General features: G+C 41.1%; 1 protein-coding gene and 1 long non-coding RNA gene across 2 annotated transcripts in view; both read left to right on the forward strand.

The window, feature by feature from the left end:
- Nucleotides 1-27,582, forward strand: part of LOC117811075 (ankyrin-3-like) — a 122,658-nt gene that overhangs the window by 17,925 nt on the left and 77,151 nt on the right. The gene's annotated exons all lie outside the window — the stretch shown is intronic.
- Nucleotides 14,142-15,365, forward strand: LOC117811077. The gene is made up of 3 exons (XR_004630926.1): nt 14,142-14,277; nt 14,433-14,526; nt 14,962-15,365. It is a non-coding gene; the product is annotated as an uncharacterized LOC117811077 (long non-coding RNA).

Here is a 27,582-nt window from a genome sequence, read left to right on the forward strand (position 1 = left end):
TTTGCAGCCTGGCACAATAAACAGCTTTGGTCTGAAGAGTTAATTTCTCTATCGGCACACACTGTACGGGGATGAATGTTTTTCTAACGCGACGATTCAGAAGATATTAAGATTACAAGTTTTGCCCATTTAAGAATATGACTGACTTGACTCCCGGTCGGGCACACTGTAGCTGTTGGCTAGGAGGCTCACTAGGTTTGGTTGAGTTCAGCATTACCAATATGGCTCCCGCCAACGATCAGCTTCAGAACATCGCTCAAGAACAGGTGGGTGAAGTCACCCACGTTATGATCATGAAAACACATTAATCAGTGAGGTCATGTAGTGGAAAAGCTGAACATCTTGTCATACCAGCTCCTTCCCACATAGCAAAATTGGTCTGATAGGTCTGGGCCAGATCTGGCGTCAAGCCAGCACTGCTGGCTGACTGCTGGCATGGCAAGTGGTATGTCAACAGGATGTGGACCAGGTCTGGCAATGATGGCATTGTATATATGATGGCATGCCACATCTGGCCCGAGTGTGGCTGGGTTTGTGTGGCCCAGATCTGTCCATGCCGCATCTGGGCCGATTAAGGTTGAGCTTGTGATTTAGCTGGCTCATGTGTGAGCTGTCTCTGGCAAACTATATCTGGGCCACTTACGGGCTGTCATTCTTTGTGTTATGTTGGCTACGTCTAAGTGTATTGTGGGCCAGAACCGGGACAGATCAATTTTGCTATGTAGTTTAAAGGTGGGGATCTGATAGGTTACTGTGTCAATGGCCATCAGTAGCCTCATTACCCAGGGCAGCAATAAGCCAGATGTGACTGTTTTATACTAGACTATTTTATTTTCTCACAGTCTTGTTAAAATACATTGCTTTTGCAGTAAGTTTTTAGTGTCACACCTGAAATGTTTACAATTCTATCTCTGTGAGTTCCACCCCCGATTCAGCTGATCAGATTTAAAATTTACAGGAAGGAGGAGGAACTGGATCAGATATTCAGAACCTGTCGGAATCCTAACTGTGTCACCCTTCCGAGAGCAAAAGTCTCAGCGGTGCATCCGCGTCTTCAGTTATTGATGATGTTATTAATAAATTAATCTTATGATCATTTTCTGCTCTTCCAACTATTCAAAATGCTTAAAAAGACATGATATTCACCCAGCTCATTCACACCCACATTTTTGCACTCATTCAAAAACACTGTCACACAACAAGTACAGCCTTTCAGGATTCAGTATCTCGCCAATGATCTTATGATTAAAAGATAACACGTCTGCTGACATAGAAACCAGCGAGTATTCCCTGAGCTGCAAAAATATGAAGCCCATGTGGAAAACTGGAACAATGTTGCTCCCTACATTCCAAAAAGTCTTCCACAAACCCCACATTCCCCCTGTGATGAGTTCATGTTTTGCACATGCAAATGAAGTGCAAGTGGTTTTCAGTAAGGGATTTGTTTTTGTCTAACCCACAGCCACAATTGTAGTCCATAAAGTTAAGAAATTGTGAAAAATGGTGATCTTAGTTTCACAAAGTTCAAAGTAGCTTTGGGATGGCTTCAATTGTCAAATCAATTAATATAAGTAAATCCTCACATTTAGGATGTGGGAGTTAGAAAATCTTTGATGTTTTTTCCTTTAGAAAATGAGCAAAACCGTGAACTGATTCTCAGAACAGTGGGTGGTTTTCTTTCAACCACTGAATCGATAAGTCAGTTAATGGTTGCTCCTCTTGATTCATCCTGGTTGGACAAAACAAATAATCACTCTGGGACGATGCTAAAACATCATCCTCTCTGTGTCTGTGAAGTTCTGTCTGTCACACTCTGCAGCCTCTCAGCACCAAAGCTTGATCTGATGCACCAAGACACAGCAACATGAGTCAGGTTGTTGTCCGTGTTGCTGCTGACAAAGTTGCTGTCACTGTGCGAGTGTGTATTTCTGTGTTTGTGTGCGTTGCTGACTGGTATTCTGTCAGCTGTGTGTCAGCCATCTTGACACCCACAGTGCACTTCAACTTTTCTGGGACATTCCATCCTGACAGACAAATGACCACTCCAGTCATTTGGAAAAAGCGTGGACAGGCACACACAAACATAGACACACTCACACACATACAAGTTGCTGAAGTGACCAATTAGAGGAGGTGTTAGAACTAAGCAGAAATGACATGGAGTGTACAACAACAACAAAAAAAAGCTGTGCATGTTGTTTCTCTCAGGGTCAACTTGACTTTTGTGTCATTTAAGTTTTAACCTTTAGAATCTGTTGATGTCTATGATGTACTGTAGCTGCTTTAAGTGGATTAAAATGAGTTTAAGTTACTTATTAGTATTTTTGGTATCCATTAAATGGCTATTATTACTGTAAATATGCTTTTTTTTTTTACATTTTGAAGATTTATAATGCCAAATTCAATATTACCATGATGCCATTAATATTATATAGCAGGCACAGATAGATTTAGTGGGGGACTAAGGTGCTAATTGTTGATTAAATAAGTGAAGGTTTTGTGCGTACAAAATCAAGCAGCAACCTCTGGTGTTGAACAATAAAGTCAGTATGAAAATGTTTAAACTGCAGTTCCTCTAGTGTCCACTTGAGGCTGGAGATCCAATAAAGCCCATATTAAAACCCCTTAAAGAAAAGTTAAACATTTTTACTTCATGTTACAACTACACTGGGGTGATTTTCTCCGACTCATCTGTTTTTATTTGGTATATCAAAGCTTAGAGTAAGCCATAATTACACATGACGAGGGGCGTGGCTTGTTTGACTGACAGGTTGGCGGGATGTAGCTGTCTGCCAGGCGGCTAGGCTAAGGCTTGAACTCCATCTCTTTGCAGGTTTCTAGAGTATAAGTTAAGTGTTGTCAGCGTTTCAGTGAGGCGGTTGCCATCTTTGGGCATCATAATGCTTTGTTGGAAACCATTGGTTCATGTCCATGTTAATACACAGGCTATGGTAAAAATATATGAATATTTATTATGTTATCATCAAGCAGCATCCTCCGGTCTCAAACTATGAAGCCCATGTGGAAGTGTTATAAACTGCAATTCATCGAGAATCCTCTTGAGGCTAGCTGCAGAAACACCGGAAACCACATACACACCAATTTAAAAAAGTTGATCTTTGCAGCATTAATAAACATGTTTACAGCCTGGTTCAAAAAACGGCTTGGCCCTACATAGCTAATCTCTCTATCCGCACAAACTGTACAGGGGGTGATTTTTTTTCTAACGCGACGGTTCAGAAGATATTAAGATTACAAGTTTTTGCCCAAATAAGGACATGACTGACTTGACTCACGGACGGGAACACAGCTGTTGGCTAGGAGGATCAAATTTCACCTCTTTACGTCACACTCTGCCTGGTTGAGTTCCGCTTTTCTAATATGGCTGCCGCCGTCGACTGGCTTCAAAACAGCTCTCAGGAACAGAGGGGTGACGTCAGGGATCCATGATTTATACAGTCTATTGTTATCATGAATCATGTGCACACTTCAAACATATAACATCCTGCACTTAAATATAAAAAAATTAAAATATTTGTACCGTACCAACAAACACTGTTGTAATACTTTTATCACTCTGTGAGCATGTGTGTGTGTGTGTGTGTTTACATTACATACATGTTAATGTTACAGAGAGGAGGCTTCAAGGTGAGCTGAGTGTGGGGGCGGACACCATGCAGACGTGACTTGATGGTTTGAGTTGTTGACACATCAGAGCCTCAAAGTGCCCTCATGGAAACATATGCCTACAGCCTCAACATGAAGATAACCTCTACTTCTCTTTCATTGCACTGAGAATGTCTCTCCATCCTGTATATTTATGCTTTAAGCTGTTTTTCCAAATATATATAACAAACATGTAGGAAGTGTGTCACAATTATGTCACCTCCTGATATTATTTCAGTAGCCTACATGAACAGAGAGTAATCGCATATCCTCAATGCAAGGAGAGATGAGACAAGACTGCTGTAAAGGAAGAGGTAAAATTAAGTACAGCAGGTCAGAGTCCACCTCAGAGGAGAGAGCAGAAACAGAACAATTTTGCTGAGCTGCAAACCAGAGCATCCAGTGTGTGTGTGTGTGTGGGAGAGAGGGAGAGAGAGAGAGAGAGAGAGAGAGAGAGAGAGAGAGAGAGAGAGAGAGAGAGAGAGAGAGAGAGAGAGAGTGTGTGTGTGTGTGTGTGTGTGTGTGTGTGTGTGTGTGTGTGTGTGTGTGTGTGTGTGTGTGTGTGTGTGTGTGTGTGTGTGTGTGTGCTCTGTTGGCTGCCATAGCCAAGCTAACTGACTGTACCCATCAGTCAAGGTTGTGTCTTATTATAGGTCATTAGCCTCTCTGCTCAGCTGCAACCTTGACGCTACCTGCTGGAGCATGTGTGTGTGTGTACCATAGTAGGCAAAATGACCGTGTGTGTAGCTGCTTTGTGTACTCAATGTACTCCACAAAGTGTGTGTTTATTAGCACTCCTTGTACGAGTAGGTGTCTTATTTTTTATAGTGCATGTGTGTGTGAGCACGTGTCCCTGGGTGTGATGGATGGATGGACACAGGGGGGTCACAGGAGGTCAGCCCACACACCCTCGCGCAGAGAGGGGGTGGGGTTGACTCAAGAGCATGTCTGTCACAGATTTGAGCACTACAGGACTACAGTGGTCTGAAGTAAAAGTGCTGCCACCCACAATACAAAACTGTCTGCCGTGCAGGACAATCGGCTGAGTCCAACCTGCCAGGAGACATTTACTGGTTGTTGCGTTTTACTTACTGTGACAGTTACACTGTGAAATGCAAACTGCAGTAAGTCATCAAGTTCTCACCTAGATGTTTGACTTACTGTGGATGTGAGGCATTAAAGGACTAGTATGCTGGTTGCCAAGAAATAGTCTGGCACTTACCCCCTCAGTAAAACCATAACATGCTGTTTTATGATTTGGTTTGTATAGGGACAGACAAATAAGATACTCACCTAATAATAATAATAAGAAGAACTGATGTTTATATAGCCTTTCTAGAAACCCAAGGTCGCTTCACAGGGTCAGGTAAGGGGTCTGGGGAGCAGGTGGGGGTATCTAACGGGGAAAGGCCTTGAGGAAAAGGTGCGTTTTGATTGCTTTCTTAAAAGTGTCCAGGGTTGGGGCGCTGTGGATGTCGGGGGGGAGAGAGTTCCACAGAGTAGGGGCTGCCGAAGGTCCTCAGATTAGTCCGGGGGATGGAGAGGAGACCCAGGTCCGAAGACCTTAGGTTCTGGGATGGAGTGTGTTGGTGGAGGAGGTCAGCCAGGTATTGGGGAGCCAGGGCATGCAGGGATTTGTAGGTGAGGAGGAAGAGCTTATAGGTGATGCTGTACTTTACAGGGAGCCAGTGGAGGTGGATGAGAGTGGGGGTGATGTGCTGCTAGGGCTTGGTGTGCGTGAGAACCCTGGCAGCTGAGTTCTGCACGCATTGGAGCCTGTCCAGGGCATTGCTGGGTAACTATAAATGTATCATGTCAGAATGAACATTTTCAGATTAAATCAGCTCATTCTTGTTTTTCTCTTAAAGTTTTAAGAAATTGTCACTTTGTGAAGAAAATACTTCATTTATCTTTTCAGATTAACTTTGTAACAGTCCCACTAACTGTCAGCTGCACCCTCAGCCAGTTCTGTTTGACAGCTTGCATCCACCAAATAAACCTTTGTGTTTACGCCTGCGTGTCTGTGCAGTGTAAGGTCCACCAAATGTTAACTCACATGATGCTCAAGCTGTCTTGCAAAATGTCCGTCCGTGTTTTGTGTGATCTCTGTGAGCCTGCAGGCATCCTGAGCCTGGCAGTGTAGAGCATTGTTACTGTCACTGATACTGTCTTTACCAGTGGATCATATTCACATTGCAGTGTACCCGCAGGATGAAAACAGTCAACTAAAATTATTCCAGAGAGGAAATGAGTCAGAGAGACATCCTGGACCATCCTGTACCCCTCTCTCTAACGATTTCAGTGGCCCATGTCCTGTGTTTAAGACAGCACAAGTGGTGGAGACATGCAGCTTATATGCATAACCTGCATTAAGAGAAAGACAGCAACATAGGAATTATTTTTTGGGGATGTTTTCCTCATAATAAGTCACATGATTTGATAGTCAGGGCTGTTGTACCTCATCTGTAGAGACTGAGGCTGTTGCACTGACATCTGCTGGTGTTATTAATCTAAATGAGTTGCTGCATACAGACAGATTGAACGGCCATTCCAGCACTCTGTCCTTTCTCATGTATTGAAATCATTCTTCAGGCCATGCTTGACCCGGTCGACCCCTTAAACTCTCATGACCTCAGGGATTGATGCTTTGGTTTAGTCATGACATCATTATTGCAATAAAGAGCCTAGTATGTTATGTTTCAATCAGCTGTTTTAACAGATGTGATTTTCAAACTTTATAATATAGATTATGTCCCAAATACTGTTTTGGAAGTCCTTCACATGTAGAAGTTTGTCTGTTGAGATCTAGGGACTATTCCTTGGCAACAAAGCAAAGGTGAATTACTCTAGTCATTGCCTGTCTTGTTGCCGCGTTTGGCGACCATTGCTGCTGATATGGATTTGGGCCTCCCCGTTCAACAGCCTATTACTTTGTGTAGCCTGGGGGGCAGCTGGCTGTTTCAGCATCTAATAGCCTTCTGTTTGCTGAGCAGAATCGCCAGGATCTTTAGGACCATTACTCTGGTGTAGTAAGCTGTGTGGTGTATTGGTGGAGGAGGGAGCACCAATTTAAGACACATGAATGAAAGATCAGCAGACGGGCTGGAGAGCATGTTGAACATTGGATTTAAACCCCATTTTCCCCTCACAATAATCAACTTCCTTCTTCTCTATTCAACTTCTTTTCCTTAAGGTGCCCCTAAACCGTTGTGTATATTTGGTTGAGGTCCTCTTTGCACGTTTGTGTCTGCCTGCTTGTGTGTGTGTGTGTGATGTGTGAAGACAGAGGGGGGTTCAGAAGGGGACAGATGGCTCGTGGTCTGCTCTCATCTGGTGCTCTCTGCCTGCCAAAGATCAGGCCAAAGCAGTTACAGCACTCTGCACTTCATTCAGCCCTTCCTGCTCAGTAAAACAACAGACCTCTGTCTGTTTTATAGATAGCTTTATGAGCTATCAAAATGTTATGGTGGGAGCTACAGATGTGACATTTACAACAGATTTTGTTTGGTTTCACCGACAGGCTGTATTTGACAGTGAAAGGCCTGCTTTTTGTTCTTTGGCTCTTTGCTGTGGGAAATCTTCAGCTGGAAGATTACAGCAGAGAGGCATGTGTTTATATGCCAGCTTTCATACTGGAAGACTAATTCATCAGGGGAATTTCTGCAAAGGCTTCGTCTGGTACTTCCATTTTAAGGGCATCACTTGCAAGTTTGACGTGCATCAAATCTGTTCCATTCTGCACTTTGTCTTGTTAACTTAAAACCCACTGTCTGTCAGTGTCTGCCACTTTTTGCCATTTTCTAGACTTGAATTATGCTAAAGACATTGAATGCAAACAAAACAGCAAAGTCGTTTTCTTCCTTGTCACTTTAGTTTTGCAAAAGTCTCTCCATTAAAATAAATGCATGCAGTAACAGCAGGTGTTTTGCTGGCTGTAAGAACATTGAGCTGTTCGTATTCTCCTGCCATAATGATTTAGTGAGAGGCGATAATGTGGACAAGAAGTTTTCAGACTTTGTTTTTCACTTTCCATAAAGAGTAGAGGAGAGCCTCTCTGTCTGCTGGGGTTTCAGGAGACAGATCATTATCACCAGCTCACTCACACACACACTCACAGATGTACTGTACAAGGATGTAAACACTCACACACCTACTGTACAAGAGACAGTGAGTCTGTGGTTGATTGATACATACACACTCAAAGTTAATGTACATACTTAGCTTGAATTATGCCCAAATGATGTGCATATGTGAGCCTGGCCCACATTACAACAGCTGCTCCCTCTGGTCCTCACAATAACTTGAACTAAAGACAGAAGAAAGACAGATAGTGAGATGAAGTGTGGAGTTACAAACAAAAGTCCCTCTCAGACAGGGCTTCAGAAAGATCTAATGATTGATATATTTATTCAAGAAATGCGAACATTGATTCACATCCTTTAAAACACACTCACCAATATGCATATGAATTTAATTAAAATTAGGAATTATACATTATCATCAAGATTTCTTTAAGAAATAAGGAGCTAGTCATATCTGATGGATTTTTTTGGAGTGTCTAAGATTTAATTTGGGGCTGTTAGCCATTATAAGATAAGACAGCTTTAGAGAGACAGTAAATGAGAGGAGAGAATGGGAGATGACATGCTTCAAATCTTGTCAGGACCAGGAAATGACCCTACGACCAGTGCAATGAAGACTATGGCCTGTGTGCAGGGAGCATCTGCTCTACCAAATGAGCTAAAGCAGCTACAACAGGCACCAACAAAAGGGTCAAACCAAGCGGCAACCTCTGGCCGTGAGAATTGAAGCCAATGCGGAAGTGTTAAAAACTGCAGTTTCTCAAGTGTCTGCTTGAGGCTGGCTCCGGAAGTACCGGAAACCACATACACACCCATTAAAAAAACCTGATCTTTACAGCAGAAATAAACATGTTTACAGCCTGTTACAAAAGACGAGTGTAGTCTGGATAGCTAATTTCTCACTCGGCACACACTGTATGGGGGGGTACATTTTTTAAGATATTAAGATTACGAGTCTTCCAATGAGAGGCACAGCTGACTTGATTGACAGGCGGAAACACTGTAGCTGTTAGCGAGGAGGCTCAAAGCCCAACAGTAATGTTGAGTTCAGCATATCCAATATGGCTCCTGCCGATGATTGGCTTCAAAACAGTGCTTCAGAAACAGATGGGTGATGTCACATACAGTCTATGGGTCAAACAGCAGATTTTGCATCAGCAGTTGACATCTGCTTTTATGGTATTGTCGCCCAAAGCATCCATATCATTATCACAGAGGGATTTTACTTGTGATGTAGATGTATACTGGAAAGTGACATAGAGCAACAAACTGGACTAACATCTCAATACAACCCTTTAAACTCTGTTATATATACCTCTGAAGTCACCTTGTCTTTAAGTTAACAAGGCCATTTTGAATTGAGATGCCAGAAAGACGTGTTCGACTCACTTTCCAAAACACTTTCACTTCTTCAGTCACCCAGCTTTAGAGATTAGGGTGTTTTGCAAGGCCCGAAGAAGCTTGAAAAAGTGTTTTCTCTCTATAATACAGGCTGTCTCGAAATCAAGTTTGCCAAGAATGTGTATATTCAATATAGAGTGATGATGGCTGAATGGGGGAAACTCAAAAAGGCAAGGAAACAGGAGAAATAGACGAAGGACAGCGAGGAGATGAGAGAAAAATAGGGCCTAAAAGGGGCAGGACGGAGAGAAAGATCCCTCCATCCACACACTCGCTTGTTTTCTTCCAGAGATTAATTCGAGCAAATACAGGAGAGGGGAGGAATGGAGTGATGATCACCAGTAATGGATGTCATCGGTTGATTAAGTGGTTTAATCATGCACCTTTGTGACTGTTTTGAAAGATACTTAAGAGAGCAATTTCTCTTGTCTCCTGCCTAGACCGGCACAGACTTAGAGAGAGGTTACAGAGGAAAAAGAGACTTTCTGCTGGTTCTTCTTGTTCTTGTTCTTTCTCTGGATCAGTGTCAGGAAAAAAAAGCCTTGGTATCGGATGCATATTCAACTTGTGAAGTAGCAGAAGCAAAGGTCGATGTGTGATGAGATGAATCGTGATATAAGTACAGACTGCTCAAGTTTAAGACTCCTTGAGTTATAGAAGATAGAATGATTCGCATTTCTTTTGCTTGCCCTCACATATATCTTTGTATGTGTGTAAGATGTTTTTGTGCATGTATCTAAAATAAGCTCTTGCATGTCCTACACAGAGCAAGTGTTTGACATGCTGTTATATAAAAGTGTCAGATGAGGGAAGATGAGAGATACATTTGTAGTGTATACCTTTGCCTTATTTCTAAGTCTTTCAATGCTCTGATTTCTTTCTGCTTCATATTTTTTCCCACACACTCTTTAAGAATGCATAAATATGTGTCACATGTATTCCTCCCTCCTCTCCATACAGCCTCATACACACACTCAGTGCAGTTCATCTCATTTCCAGCTCCCACAGCTCACTTTGGCTACCTGCTGTTCACACAAGATTGACTCTTATTATTGGGAATAGTCATTTCAGTCCATCTACTGGTTAGTCATTTGCATTTTTATGTCCTATTAACGCAGCACAAAGAGTGGGGACTCACTCATGAGAAAATGTCTGTGTGGAGGACTGCCACTTTGACACCAAAGAGGTTTTAAGATAGTTTATGGACTTGTCTGTACTCGAGATGGCCTTTCTTTTTCACTTGTCAGAAATGTGAACTATGGGTTATTGATTAGCATCTGAGGTCTGTTTGATAAAAGAATATCAATAATAGGGGTGGGAAACACAGGGTAACTCACGGTACAAAGCGATACGCTACGCTACACTACGCTACACTACGATACAATACTACACGATACGTCATGACACGACACAACACGTAACGACAAGACGTCACTGCACGACACGACACAATATGATACGACACCTCACAATACGATATGACACGACACGACAAGATACATCATGACACAACACGTCACGACAAGACATGTCACGGCACGACACGATATGACACGTCACGTCACGTCAATACATATCACGACACGATATGACACAACACGTCACGACAAGACATGTCACGACAAGACATGTCACGACAAGACATGTCACGACAAGACATGTCACGACAAGACATGTCACGAGAAGACATGTCGGCACGACACAATATGACACGTCACGACAAGACATATCACGTCATGACTCGACACATCACGACAAGACATGTCACGGCACAACACGATACGAAACGTCACAATACGACACGTCAGGATGCGTCACGACACGACGAGTCACGACACGACGAGTCACGACACGACACGTCATGTCACGACACAAAACGAAACGAAACATTGGTCACAATAAGGATAATATCATGATACAGCCACCCAGGACAGTTGAAAATTTATAAAACAGTCATATAATGCTACGTCATGATATCTGATCAAAACAAAATGACAAAGTGTGGGAGTAATGCCATAAGTGCCACCACATGGAGCCGAGAAGTGGCATTCTGGGGCCTCATTTATAAATGTTGCATAGACACAAAGCAGGGCCTGAGGGTGGTTTGTTCAGTCTGTGATTTATAAAAACGAAATCGGCGGGAAAATGTGAGCAAGGGTAAGCAAACTCTTGACCCATACATATGACATTTCAGAGGCTGGGGAAGTTTGCAACACAGGTGGTCAGATTGTAGTTTGATAACTTTTACACATTTAATTTCATTGAATAGCATTTTAATAACAGACCAATGTCATCAAAACCACTAAAATCTGCACTTTTTATTTTCACATTTGCTTTGTCTCACCTTCACACTTAAACCAGGCCATATCCTAACTTAACTATCGGGTGTTGAACTCCAAAGTAACATTAAAAGATGTAAAACAAGTACTGATCACAGTGACAGTCATTTTATCAACATCTTCTAATACCATGCAGTATCTCAAAGTGTGATTTCTAGTTTATTAAAGATCACCATGTGGTGCACGCCGAACACAGAGACACATTCAGACACTGCCTTCTTGTCACATCTTCATCACCCGCAGTTAGTAATGTGTTGATGAGTAATGTGTGTAAGTTAAGCTATGGGTGGCTCTCACTTCATTATTGCATATCCCCATAATCAGTTAAAACACAGACCAAGCTGGCCATGATGAAACCAACTTCTCCTAACTTCACTCAGATCTAACTTTTGAATGTAGATGTGAACTTATTAATTTTGCATTTTAAGATCATCCAAATAATTAAGCTGATTGAAGTACATATCCTGTTTCAGTTCATTTTGTCAGGTCGAGGTCACAGAGAGTCCTCCCTAACAGAGGTTTTAACAGCTGTCATGCAGGAGACTGTCCACCAGAGTCCAGTGTTTGACTGTTGAACAGAGTCTGCTGTGGGTCAAACTGAGGTTAGAGGAGGGAGTGCAGAGAGAGGAAGAAGAGGAAGAAGAGTGGGAGGAGTGTGATGTTTCTGATATTCTGCCAGATTTGAGTCTGGTATGTTGTTTAGTTTTCTTGGGTCTCTTGTCACTGTAAGGCCCTGAGCTCTGTCCTTCTGTTCTCCCCCTCAATTCATGCCTCTGTCACCAGATGTGTGTCCTCCTTTGCTGTTCTGCTTAAATCCTCTTCTTGTCTCTTCTTTATTTTCCTCCTCTTATCTTTTCCTCCACTCTGCCTTCCTTCACCCTTTCCCCCTCTTCTTTGTTCATCTCCTTGCCTCACCTTTGCACTTCTGGAGTCTGCCTTTTGGTGACTTTTTGGCGGGACAGCTATCGATCCAGCGCGGTGCACTAGTGTGTAGATTTCACCAGTACAGCTGACGAGTCAGTTGGATGAAATCCAATGAAACATCCTGGTTGTCCCCCTGTCAGTGTCAGCATTATCGTTTCAGGTCCTAGACAGCGCAGAGACAGGAGCCTTCATGTGTGCAGCGGTTGTAGAACTGCACGACTACACAAGGTAATCATTTGTATGGTGCTATGGCTGTGAAGAAGAATTCAGCTGTTTCCTGTCCCCTTATACCTCATAAGTTTGGTATAACACTACAATACAGAGGTTTCCTGGTAGATTTATAACCTCGTTATAAATCTGATGGAGATATATTTTAGTCAAACTGTGTGGTTATGGTTCATGATGATGTCTGAGGTTTGCAAATACACTTGCTGCCCTAATTTGGTGGTTCACCTATTTTCCATTTTCCCTCCCTACTCTCCTCCTTCTCCCCGCTCTACCCTTCCTCCTTGCCTTCTCAGTTCTCTCCCTCCCTCACTTCCTCTCCCCTCCTCCCCTCCTCCTCCTTCCCCGGCGGTTTCATGTCCCAGGTGACAGAGAGCTTGTGCCCTTGAGCGTGCTCCTTGCAGCAGGAGCAATAAATATCCGTCTGCTGTGTTGTGTGCTGTATGTTCATTGAGGATTCTCCCTGGGAATGAGGCTAGTCAGTGTGATATGTAATGGCTAAAGCCAGCAGGAAGACAATTAGATTAGCTTAGAGTAATTATTTTTCCTATATATACAGTGTATGTAAAGGTGTTTTGTTTGGGTTGGATGTCAGATCTGGAGCAAAGCCATACTCCAATAGTTTGTAGAGAGGTGTTTGAAAGAGGACAGTAGGCTTTAGTATCAAGGACCAGACTTGGAACCGGATTTACATTTCTGAGATTTACCGATTTGATGCACCTCAATTTCGGTTTGGCTTTTCCCTTCCTAACATAAATCTCTCAGGATGAAACCTCTGTGAGAATTTTGGAGTCCACACAAGTTGTACTTACCAAGAACAAAAGTTTGGCTAAGCTTCACTTAAGAAGATGCTGACACAGTAAAGTGCAACACATGTAGCAAAGATTCATGTTAGGGAGGAAGCACATTTATTATGACAAAGCATTTATAACATGCTGTAAGTTTGAGGGAATGCACTGTGTTTGATGTAATGCGCTCTGCTGTTCACATAAACACCCCACCTACAGCTAGCAGTAATAATAAGATACTCACCTAATAATAATAAGAAGAAGGACTGATGTTTATATAGCCTTTCGAGAAACCCAAGGTCGCTTCACAGGGTCAGGTAGGGGGTCTGGGGGGAAGGTGGGGATATCTAACGGGGAAAGGCCTTGAGGAAAAGGTGTGTTTTGATTGCTTTCTTTAAAGTGTCCAGGGTTGGGGCGCTGTGGATGTCGGGAGGGAGAGAGTTCCACAGAGTAGGGGCTGCCACACTGAAGGCTCTGTCTCCACAGCTTTGTCCGGGGGATGGAGAGGATACCCAGGTCCGAAGACTGTAGGTTCCAGGATGGAGTGTGTTGGCGGAGGAGGTCAGCCAGGTATTGGGGGGCAAGGGCATGCAGGGATTTGTATGTGAGGAGGAGGAGCTTATAGGTGATGTGGTACTTTACAGGGAGCCAGTGGAGGTGAATGAGAGTGGGGGTGATGTGCTGCCAGGGCTTGGTGTGCGTGAGAACCCTGGCAGCTGAGTTCTGCACGTATTGGAGCCTGTCCAGGGCATTGCTGGGTAACCCGAACAGGACTTCATTGCAGTAATCCAGCCGGGTGGTAATGAAAGTGTGGATGAGGTAGCATCTATAGCGACGTCTTTTCACACTCAGGTACAAAACACAGGTGAGCTCACATTCACATTGATATTAAGGCAAGCATACGAACCATGTCCAGAGAAGCCTATTTTGAATGTTTAGCTTACCCCCGCTGGGTCAGACTGTTTGCTCTACATCCCCTCCCCCTCCTCCTCGCCTATTTTTAAAAGGGGAAGACAGGTGAGAAAGAGATGTAAGGAAGAGGACTGATTGAGGCAGAGCCAGGGTGAGAAGACTGTTAGGGTCAGAGCTCAGCCCTATAAGGTCAGGCCTACTCATACACCACAATCTTTATGATGCAAGAGAGAAGAGAAGAGAGAGGGAGAGGACCTTAATTTATTTTATAATAGAATAAACATTTTGAAAAAGAAAACAGCTAATGTTCAAAAGGGACAAAGGTTACTTATGAGAATAAAAAGTCTTATAGAGATATTAGAAAAGACTGAAAATAGTCAGGCATTGACGCAGAAATGAGTGTGTTGTCTGTCTTTGTGTGTGTGTGTGTGTGTGTGTGTGTGTGTGTGTGTGTGTGTGTGTGTGTGTGTGTGTGTGTGTGTGTGTGTGTGTGTGTGTGTGTGTGTGTGTGTGAGTGAGAGCGAGAGCGAGAGCGAGAGCGAGAGAGAGCACAATTGTGTCAAAAGAGATAATTTTCTATAAGTAGTCTTGACTCCTTTCCTCTTCTATTGTATCCTCCCTCAGTAGCCATGGTAACCCTGCCGTTTCCAAGGAGGGCTGTTTGCTGCAGTGCTACTGTGAAGGAGCTTCTGATCCACTGATCACATGATCAGCTGGTCTCTTCTGGTACAGAGCATCTGTCACTCCCTCTGTCAGCTCCCACCGCTCTCTGTCTCTATCTCTATCTCTATCCCTCTCTCTCTCCTGTTCATCCGCTCTCTTACACTCTGTCTCTCTTTATCTCTCATCTGAAAGTTGATAGCGCTGGAAAATACCCACAATGCTTTGGTGCCATTCCTCTGGAACAGTGACAGAATGTGAGGCAGTGGCTGAGGCTTGAACGGCTGCATGAGACCGTTCTGTCCGTGTGTACATGTATGTTGTGTATGATTTTATAAACAGTGCTGCATAAACAGAAGTTATATGAATAAATGACACACACGGGTGAGACACTGATGAGAATTTTCCATAGTCTGGTATTTAATGATAACATTTGTTTACACATCTGTTGAAGCACAATTTTTCCACAGACTACAAAACAACTACTTCACTGACTACCCAAAAAAATCAAGCTTTTATTTTTAAATTCTACCCTTCATGGTGTAGCGGCTGTGCAGGGGTCCCTCTCGTTGTTCTGACTTGCATGCTGGAGACCATTTTTACATTCTGTCATGGAACAACAAGTAGTTTCATATTTCAAACACGATCATGATCTTTCACATAGTGTTGTATTTGCTAGACCATCAATACACTCGCGTGAGCAGGCAGGCCAGTTCATGAGGCAATCCTCTTTTGTCTTTTCCTCCATGGAGGAAAAATCAGTTTACCAGAGATTTCTGACCCTCACTGAAAGAAAAGGAGGTTATATTGGACATTACAGAAACACTTTAGATTTGAAATGTTTCAAAAACATTAACAGTTTTATTTTATATACAAATGTAAAGAAAACTGCTGTTTTTGTTGATGTTTGAAAACAGTTGTAGTAAATTTTATTATTTACAATCAATAGAAGATTAAAAATGGTGCCTAGTTCTTAATTATTACAAGTTATATGCTCTTATCACCAACTTGCATAATAATTTGGCACACTCATTTCTGCAGATTCTGCATTTATTTGAAAATAAAGCTGAAAAGCATCATTTTAACCACACATTTGAAGAAATATTCACCATCTGACTTCTTGACAAATTTGAAAATGACTGTTAACGTAGTTTTTATAATATTCAAAAAAATGCAACTTGCATAATAATTTGGAACGCAATGTACACACAGCTTAATCAATGGTTTGTAGCCTTCAGAGTTAGATTAAAACCTTTTGACAGCTCTGTCAGCTCTGTAGCCTAGCATAGCATTAAGACTGAAAAAGAGTGAAGTAGCTAACTTTGCTTTTTAAAAGCCAATAAAATCTGTCTAGAACCATAAAAGCACACTAACCTACAAGTCTGATCTCTTATTTCAATTCTGCTCAAAAAGCACAGTTTTTCTGAGGTCAGCCAAGTGGAGTCTTTGCTGAAGATAAAACTGGGAAGGCTTGCAAACTCATGATGATGAAAAATTTCCCACAAATGTTATACTATTCCTTTTACCTTTGGGTGATATGCCCACCTCCTGAGATAGTTTGATTTTATTTTATATAGGAACATAAGGGTGCATATTGAAATATTTATTAGGAATAACCCCTTGAGAGGTATCATCTCAACATATAATACGCACTAGTAACCAATACATATATAAAATGAAAAAAGAACAAGTAAACTAAATGAGGTTCGACAGCATTACATTACAAAAAAAGAAATGAATGTACACATGTATACATGTAGATAGAAAGATCATAGTGAGAGGTAGATGCCAATTAGTCCGGAAGCAAACATGACATCAAAAAGTGATGTTTAGTGACATTTTTTTGCTGATTTATCGATGTAACATGTTAAGAAGCTGCTTCAATATGTGCATGAAGATTGCAGATATCACCCAGCAGTCACATGATATGAACATTATAACCCCGCCTACTAGCTTGCGGTCAATTTTCCTGACTTTTACATGCTGCATTCTCACATCACATCAACCTCTTGCAGAAATTTTACTGGGGATCTTGCAGTTAAAAGTCTTAGCAGAAATATCTGTTTGCATTCACAAACACATCCCACATCCAAAAACATCAGTACATTTTGTTAAGTGTGCATGAAGTGCACATGTGAACACAGGTTTTGATAAAAGTTAATCTAATAAGGTGATCCGGTCTGAATCTAGCAGAGGTGTGGACTCGAGTTACATGACTTGAGCTCAAGTCAGACTCAAGTCACAATTTTGATGACTTTGGACTCGACTTGACAATATCATCAAAGACTTGCAACTTGACTTGGACTTTGGCATCAATGACTCGGGACTTCACTCAAAAGTATTTTCAGTCTGATGACTTGAAAATACTTTTGAGCATTAGATGAGATAAAATGACTGTACAACGTCTCCAGAAGTTAATTTGTTGTTGCACCGCTTAGCACTGATTATATCCTGAACGCTATGTCAGCACTGTTTTTTTCTGTGCGGTTAAGTTTTGTCTTGCACTGGTCTTATTTGAGTTTTCTACCTCTTTCAACAAAATGTCAATAAGAGTCAAATGTAAACACCGAATGAAGACCATTTTCTCTTTTTCTGACTAAGTCTTGTCACACTGGTTTTATTTTATTTAAAAAATAAAACAATTAGAAATGCATTCATCGTATTTGTCAAATTTAATAGATTGTTACATTGTTAAAATGGCATTTTATTTGGTAAACAGTGCTTATGACTTGTAAGGACTTGAAAACTTCAAGCCTATGACTTCGGACTTGACTCGACTTGTCTTTACTTGAGACTTGACTCGAGACATGGGATTGAAGACTTGAGACTTACTTGAGACTTGCAAAACAATGACTTTCTCCCACCTCTGGAATCTAGTGGGAGGGAAATATTTCTGGGGAGATAGGTGCATCTTCCAACGTAAATAGATCTGTTTTCCAGGCTACAGCAGAACTATCTGTGTTTTATTAAAAATTTGTTACTAAAGAAACGTCTTCTAAAAACAGTTTTTTTTATAGCAGTTTGTGTTTTTTTTTTATTCTGTGTTCCCAAACTAATTATCTCATGACCCCTCAGATTGATTGCGTGACCCCTTTTGGGGATCTGTGGCCACAGGGTGGAAAGCCTTGATCTACTGATCAACACACTGACTAAGGAAGGGTGTTATTGTGGAAAAAGGTTGTGCTTCTGTGGGTGGCCTACCAAGATAAGATAATCAGATCTGTTACCACCCACAGGTGTAATAACCTTACATCAAACATAGAACATGGATATGGTAGTTATGCTGCTTGTTACGCTTCACCTTACCCGTCTCCCCCCTCCACTCACACAGATAAAGATCAGATCCAGCTTTTCTGTCTTCGCATGGTTACCAGAGAGAAGTAAGCATACTTGGCTGCTCTCTTCCTGCACGGGGGCTCAGCTATGCGCAGGATTTGTGAGGAGATATCAGTGGGGGTGAGCGTCTCATTCCCACCTCCCGCTCAGCTGACTGCGGTGGGGGGCGTGTCTGCTGAGGGGTGAGAGGTGGGAGGACAGAGGGTGTCCCTAATACCAAAGGAAAAGCCCCCTAATCCTCTGTTTAAGTGTCCCCATTGACTGTTGGGGGGTGCCCCCTCTTTTTTTTCCACGCGCCCCAAAATAGCATCTGGTTTTGTTGTTGTTCTCAACAGTTACTCTACTCATTGTCCCAATCTACAAACAAAGTAACCCCATGCTTTGAGATCCCTGTGTGTGAGTTCTTGTAGCCAGGTAGAACAACTAAACCTGGACATTTATTCAATACACACACACACACACACACACACACACACACACACACACACACACACACACACACACACACACACACACACACACACACACACACACACACAAGCACAAGCACACGCACACTGGTCTTTGTTAGTGGAAAAAGCTGATAAGCAGGATGACAATAAAGAGCAGCGTGCTGGCAGAGACCGAGGGAGGCAGGGAGAGCGAACCAGAGAGAATGAGTGGGAGGGGGAGTGGGTGGGATAACAAGAGAGGAGGGAAGGTGGGTGGGGGGTGACACATCCCAGTCGTGTCATTTTAGCCAAAGTATTTGTTTCAGCTGCTATTTCCAGTCTGCCCCCCTGTCCCCTAACCTTGGATATCAAGATCACACTGACAAACCCCCCACCCCCTGAGAGTGAATGAAGGTGAGGAAGAAAAAGAAGGATGCAGAGAGGGAGGGAGAAGCTTCAGCTATTATGGTGAGTCTGTATACGTGCACCCTCCTCCACCCGTTTCGAAGGTGCTTTCTGGGGCAAGGGGCAGCTTTCTGTGAGGCAGCAGGGATTTACCCTTGTTGACACATTTAGAAAGAAAAAAAGAGAGGGAGATAGAGATAGTGAGGGGACGGGGAGGGTGAGAGGCAGTGAAGGGGATTTGGCATGTCCTTCCGGCAGCGTGAAAGACGGCGAGATGCTCAGCGCTTTGTTTACTCACCACCGGAGAGCTGTTAGATACATCCCTCTCCTCTTCTTTCCTTCCATCCTCATCATTTCTCCCCTCCTTTACTCACCTCATTCCCTCCCATCCCTCCGTCTGACATCCAGACAGCGAAAGGAACTGTTGTATCCGCTGCTTCCACCGCTAGGATTTATTGGTGTGCTTTGATTTTTTTTTTTTTCACTCTGTTACCTGAGCCAATAGCACCTTACACTCACTCTCCACTGTGTGGTATGGATGCCCTGATGCCCTGGAGGTTAAGATAAGGACAGAGCTAAGTGAGTGACTGAGTGAATAGATGACTGGTTGCCTGTTTGGCTGCTTGGCTTGCCGGCCACTTGGAGCTCAGGTTTCACTCCGCTTCACACAGAGGAGGGAAAGACAGAGGGAGAGAAAGTGAACATGGCTGTGGAAGAGGGTGCTGTTTTCCTGTCACAAGTGAGTAGTTCTGATATTTAGATTCAATCTCTGACGTTTAAGTCCCCTTTTTAAAACTGGAAACTAAAATGTGTGCTTATAAAAAAGATGTAGATTTAGTGATTGACTGGCTGAGAAGTTGATTGTGTGTATTCAGTGGGGCTTCTAAAGGCTACAATGACCCTGTCTTGTTTCATTCATTATGACTGCATGGGTGTTTTAGTCTGCATGACCAACATTGAAATATGATCTGCTGCAATCGGATGTAAAGTGTGTGTCTGCAGGGTAATAATATGCAGCAGTTTTTTAGCAACACACCAGGGAGTTTGGTGTCTTGATTAATTGCCCAACGACATGCATGTTAATGTCTGCATAGTTGGTGCTTGAATTATTTAGCAAGTTGAATGTTTCCTCTTAAAGGTGTAGTTTGACATTCCTGGGCACTGATTTAAAAAGAAAATGTCCATCAATTTGTTTTTGTTTTGTTTCTTTTTGTTGTTGTTGTTGTTTTTTCTTTCGATGAGGCTCTGCCATGCTGAACTAACCATCTCCTAGGTTCCTCTTATTAAGGTTGTAGAAATGGGAGTTGTAGCAATCCTGTCATATGACTCTCTATAGGACAACAAGCAGGCATGTTTCCTTAGATGTCAACCAGTAAAACCAAAGGTCAAATTCAAAAACTAATATTGAAGCATTACATTTTTCATAAAAAATAATACATTTATAAAATCTACTTTGCCTACATTCATTATCTCATGCAACTGCACAACCACCAAACATGATTATGCCTTGATTTAGAGTCTCCTATAGCAGCAGAAATTACCTACTGTGTTCAAGTGATGGATGAGACAAATATGGTGAGCTATGCAGGGCTGGGTTTAAAAGCTTTTTTCAATTACATTTCTTAAAGGTGCAGTGTGTAGTAATCAGCAGCATTGAACAGACTTTCTAGAAAATGGAAATCCTATTCATATGTATGTTTACATAAAAGTATAATCACCTCAATATGAAAATGGTTCTGTTTTTGCTAGCTTAGAATGAGCTTTTTATATCTACATAGGAGCGAGTCCTATTCCATGGAGATGACGATCTTACACCGCCATGTTTCTGGCATAGCACAGAACAGACAAACTAGTACACACCAAGGTTACTCTAGTTTTGTATTATTCATTAGTTTCTATTTTCATTTCGTTTTGACCTTTTGATTTCAATTTCAGTTTAGTTTTAATTAGTTTTTAAAGCCAGTTTGCTGGTTTAGTTTAGTTTTTATTAGTTTCAGTATTAGTTTAGTTCTTTTTTGTAATATGGGTTAGTTGTCAGGTGTGAGATTCAAAAAGGTCACAAAAGGCATTGTGTAATAAAAACTCAAAACATCATACCATTTCCAAAAATGTAATCACCTAGGACAGATGAACAACCATCCACATAAAACAATAAAATGTGTCACTCAGTGTTATATTGTATTTAACAAAAAATGGTCACAACAACATTACCAGCTCAACTCAGAAACATTGATTCTTTCTCCCATTTCAAATCACAACTCAAAACACATCTGTTTAAAACTGCCTACTCCGTCTGACACCAATTGCACTGTCACTTTTTATTGTTTCTATTTTCTTACCACTTTGTCAGTTTATATTGTTTTCATTTATTTTGATTTTGAATGTGTTTCCTTTAATGTGTAAATTCATTAAATTAAATTACATTCATGTATGTATGTATGTATGTATGTATGTATGTATGTATGTATGTATGTATGTATGTATGTATGTATGTATGTATATATATATATATATATATACCTCTGCGGTGTCCTTGAGTGAGAAAGAAAACAGTGGTTGTTGTGTGCAAAGGAATTAGCATTGATAGATGTTTTTGGTTAAAACGTGACAATAGTAGGATCATACTTATCATGCATCACAGGACCTTCTTGTCCTTGAAGGCCAATGTCGCTACACTGAGGGGAAGAATGAGAAGGGGAGCATTCCAGTCCAGAATCTGACCACTAGATATACCTGAGTATTCCCATTTCTACACCCTGTACCTTTAAATCAGGAGCATCCATCATACCCAACCCACTAGTGCTGTTATCTCTGCTGCTCTCCTCCACTTTCCATAGCTTTATAGTGAGTTTCAGCAAAACGTGCAGCCCCCTTTCTTGCAACTTTATTGTTCTGGTTTCTGTTTTTTTGCTTGATTGTTGTTATTTCTGGAAGGATTTTTGTGAAAGAAATATATTTATAAGCCCACTCTATACTACATGTTAAGTACCAACTTGTTGAATGACACAATTAGTAACAAGCAATTGAACGTACAGGAGCATTAAAGGTGTAATGACTGCATGCGAGTGTACTTTACCAATTATTAACACTTTAGATACCATTAGAAAAGATTTCAAATTGATGATTAAGGCCTAGTCCACGCATAGGTGGGTATCTCTGTAATCTAAGGTTGTCCTGCTCTGTTTTAAAAAAGAAATCCTGTCCCCACAACAGCGCAGAAAAGAAACGGTTTAAAACGCTCACATAAACGTACCAGGCCAGCAGGTGGGGTTAATGTGTAACTAGTTTGACATGTCAATCACCATAGAAGAACATTGTGATCATGCGTATTGAGCGTCTTTTGAGAGATGAGCAATTGTAAAGTTGAGAGTAGTGCATTAAAGCTTTAGGGCTTTATAGATTTCTCTCTCTCCTAATAAACATATAAAGGAAAAGTGATCAATGAATAAAGTTGTTTCTTTCCAACTTCTTAAAATCCAACCTGCCTCCTGGGAGTTATAAAACTACGCTTTCACCCTTGCCTGACCCAAAGTAAATCCTTCAACACAAATTGAAGAAAATAACCAAATGACCTAATACTCAATGGAAATTATAAACAACAAACTCAAATGAAAAAAAAAAAAAACTAAGGAACTAAAGCAAAAGGAAAAAAATTAATTAAACGTTACGAAAGCCAAAACTTATGAATGGAAGCGAACATCAACTAGAAACCAACCAGAGAGTAACATAAAGTTAACTATAGTATAACTAACAATTAAACAAAACTAAATAAATAAAAAGACCAAACAAAAAGAAGAACTAAATTAAACTAAAGTTATAACAAGAGCTGTCTCCATACAAAACACTGTGATACAGTGACAAATGACAGTCAAGATTCCCTTTAAACATACAACTTAACTAAGTACTGAGCAGACATATGTTGGTTGCCTACCAATCTGGCACACAACAACCGCTATGCTCAAGTTGAGGTGATGACGTCAGCGTCTTCCAAAACTTTGTTATTGCTGTTAACAGACAAAACAAAGTTTTAAAAAATCTCTTCCTTGGATGGCATTTTTGAAAACTTAAAACTCTGTTTGCGTGTGTATGAAAGGCCAAAACACAGAAAAGGCTGAAATTTAAAAAATCCCTGCCTTCATGCAGATTAGGCATAAGAGTCACCAAAATTGTTGAATGAATTCAATGTTTGCCTCATCATGTGGCTTTAAAGTTGTAGTATGTTGATTTTTGTCAATTTATTTTTGTATCTGTTCCCCAGCCAAAAACACAACAAAAGGACATTTATCAGACACTCAAACTGTCAAACTAGATCACATTACAATCAAGTCTGTTTCAGAATTACAGTGAATACTGTGGTGTGAGGTCATTTCTGTCTCTTTTAAGTTTCCTTTCACTGCAAAACCCTGTGACAAACATTCAATTGTTGTAATCTGTTCAGACTTGAAACACTTTATAGATCCAGGAAGTGATTTACTGACATGCTCACTCTTCATTCATTTAGAAACTTGTGCTGCCTCTAACAATCATTTGTCTAAGTGGCCATTAAGAGACAAGATGCATTGAACCACTTGTCTCTTATTTGTGTTGCTGTGCTCCTGAAATTTGTGGTTCATTCTGCCTGCAACACAAATACAATCAAAGCTGTTTCAGAGGGATGTTGATGCTTTAGATATCAGTGTTCAATATTTACAGTCCTGAGAGATGCAGAGCAAATATGGATGAGCTGAACGAAGAACATCTTGTACATTTGATATTTGAAGAGGCTCTGAGATGTAAAGACTGCTGCTATTGAGTACCATTCATTGTACTGCCAATAACATCCGTTTCATCCATATCTCTTCCAGCCTTTATAACGATTTCCTAGCATGAGCATGAGACGGTGAAGTAGGGCTTTTATCCATCAATATCTTTGCTAAATTTAGCCGTGAGAGAAAAAAAAAGGCAGGATACTATGAGAGATGTAGCAGACAGGGGATCTGGTGAAGTTTTACAGTTTCTAGACAAGAGACATGGATGCTGTGGATGAAGGGGTGAGGCTCTTTGGCACCACTGAGTGTTGAGGTCTGCCACTGGATGTCTCTGTCTTTGTGCTGGTAGAGCTGTGGAGCTCAGTGGGTTTTGTGCTGTCAGGAGAGAAGGGGATAAAGTGAAACAATACAGCCACTGCTGGTCTGGCTCTGCTCCACCTAGAGCCAACAGCAATGATATTAATATGTGTGTCTGTATCTAAGTGCACTTTTTTTTTTGCCAGGATGTGTTTGAAGTGAGGAATTGTCAAACATGTACATTGCATTTGCATTTTTAGACTTCAATGTAGCATCAAATTCTGAACAAGTTTGCGTGTGACATGCTCCAGGTGCGAGTGCCAAACTGACATCATCACAGTCTGGCAGCCCGGGGTTATCAGTCTTTATACGACCAAATATCCTCAATCCATCTACACTAACATTGCGTTGATGTCATGAGAGGAAAAAGTGCCAAGTACAGATTCAGCACAAATGAAGACAAATGCTCTGCAGCTCTAAACATCATGAATCACAACTCAAACAGCCAAAGACTGAGCTGAGCCCCTCAAAAGCCTGTCTGCCTTGCGTCTGTTTGACATCACAATTAGACAACATGTACCATTTTAGTACTGTTTAAATAAGGTTTAATAGTGACATCACTCAATCTCTTTTTTACAAGTCATTTTGAGACAGCAGCACTCCTCAATCATATATGGTCTTTCTATGTCGCTTTTCCACGGTGAACACACCATATACTCAAACACCTCTTTAGATGTAATTTCTAACCAAGCGGCAAGCTCCGGTCTAAAATATGAGTCTAATGCGGAAGTGTTAAAAACTGCAGTTAATTGAGGATCCGCTTGAGGCTGGCTCCTGTTGGCTGGTGAAGCTGCAGACACAACCTCAAGCCAATCAGCGTCTTGTGTTGGTTTTATCATGGCTATGGAAAGTTCATTGACTGCAATGTTTGTATTTGTGAGGTTCCTTCTATACTCCAGTACAAACACACCGGACAGAGCTGTCAATCATTACATTATACCTATTTTTATTTATTGCATCATATCTCTAATTAAAACAAAACTTCTCAGAGGAATGAATATTTGTTAATACATCAGCATAAGAAGAGCATACTTTAACCCTCCTGTTATGTTACGGGTCAAATTGACCCTTTTTAAAGTCCATTTTAGGAAATATATGCCTTCCAAAGTAGCTAAATACAGCATAAAAACCTGGGCAGCATGTGACAGAAGAAGTGTCTCATGTTAATTTATCAACATCACTTCATAAAAATAAAAAATGTAAAATAAAATAAACAAAAATCTGTCTTGTAAAACTATTGTATTTATATTTAGGTCTTTCCAATATACATTAAAAACAGTTTTTGGGGTTCTGACACCTGGATAATTGAATATGCCCCGGGTCAAATTGACCCAGGAACATTATTGCTGTTACTGAGAAACAAACATAACAGGAGGGTTAATGGCAGGAATCATGTTTGAGAAAAATCTACTTAGAGTGTGATTTGATTTTATAGTTTGATGTTTCATGTCCCGTCTGTTTACATGGAGGAGGCGGGATTTATTTATGAATGCTGCCAGTTAGTAAGAGGGAGCTTCAAATGTTTTGGCTTCTCTCTTTGGGAGCTTACACGTCATCCTTCTTTTTGTACAGACCTGCACAGTAGCATACTAGATTGGTAGCAATACCAAATCAGCTGATACAAACTCATAGCTGATAACAGTCCTAGTAGTACACAGATCACCAGAGAACAGGAGAAATTTCATTTTTGCATCTAACTCCCTGAAGGCCTGCAGCATCAAGGTAACAACTCTGGGGGAAGTCTTTAGAGTGTTTTGTAAACCTTAAATACTAGTGTCACTTCAAAATTATCACTCAGCTATTGTAGGCTTTGTCTTTAATCTTGAATGGGCTGGTTATCCTCAAAGGTTTAATGGTTTATATCCATTCTTACTGTAGTTTACCGGTAAATTAGCTCTTTCTGTGGCTCTGTAGCTCTGTAACTGGGAATGATAGAATTCTGAGCTTTTCTCTCTCTCTCTCTCTCTCTCTCTCTCTCTCTCTCTCTCTCTCTCTCTCTCTCTCTCTCTCTCTCTCTCTCTCTCTCTCTCTCTCTCTCTCTCTCTCATCCTGTCCCTTCAATTCTACATTATATTAATGCTTTCCTTCAGGCTTACCCTAGTCTTTAATGGCCCCATTTTCTTTGAACCTCTGATCTGTGGAGGCTTAATGATATTTCTCTTACTAATCTCTTGCCCCGTCCCGTGTAATGCTTCATTCACAAAGACTTCAAGATCCCTCATGCTGGACGTAGATGGGATGTGGATGGAGGCTCGGACATGTTGGTCACTGGTGTTCACTGCAGGCATTAAGGGATAAACCAGCGAGAGCGATGAAGAGTGACTTATGAAGACTACTTAATCTGTAGGCACTTAAGCTAGGGCTGAGGGAGAGGCAGAGAGGGGTATTTAAAAATTGGTAACCCCTTGAAAGGGACATGTCAAATTTAAAGGTTTGTTTCTTTAGGAGTTGTGTCAATGTTTAACTACTGTATTAAATAATTTTCTTTCACTTATATACCACTTTATGCTGTAAATATTCTGTCTTTGTGACCTGTGTATCTCCATGAGGTTTTAAAATGGTCAAACCAAAAGGTGACAACTAAGCTCAGAGAGTCATGGGTCACATAGTTCATGCTCCACACAGCTTGGCACATAAAAAGGACACGTTGGTTATGTAAGACACACGACAACTGCTCTGATGTGTACCAGCATGCAGACTTGGAAACACATGCTGCATGGATATTTTATTATGTGGGAAAACTATGACATTAATAATTGATGGTGAAGCTAGGACTGATGGTGATGTTCTGAGCGAAATATTAAGATCATGTTGAAGCTGGAGTCTGGCGTAAAGTGGGGCAGAGAGTAAGGTAAAATCTTTTTTAGAGCACATTATAAAAATAACAGGTTCTGACCAAAGAGCTCTACCAGAGAGAAAATACTACAGTGGGAAACAAAAGAAAGTTATACCACAGATTTCACCCAGAAACATACAGGAATACTGGTTCATGTCTTTCAGTGCATTTAACTGCCATATGAGACTTGTTATAAAAGTGTCTTTCTAGATTTGGATATATCTTTATTTTACAAAGACAACATTTAAGGGGCAAAATTAAAAAGTCCAATAGTATTACTCAAACCCAGCTATGATAAGGTGCAGATACATGAAAAGAAAAAAGAGTTTATAAAATGTAAGTTAATGTAGAAATTTGAAAAATTGAATGCCTGACAGTCAATCTTTCTTGGTATCTCTGGATGTTTTCTCATCAGTGAGACTTCATTTTCACCTCTCAAAGCAACATTTGTTAATTTGTCCTCATGCATCAT

Source organism: Notolabrus celidotus, chromosome 4, assembly GCF_009762535.1.
Source record: "Notolabrus celidotus isolate fNotCel1 chromosome 4, fNotCel1.pri, whole genome shotgun sequence".
NCBI classification, from domain to species: domain Eukaryota; kingdom Metazoa; phylum Chordata; class Actinopteri; order Labriformes; family Labridae; genus Notolabrus; species Notolabrus celidotus.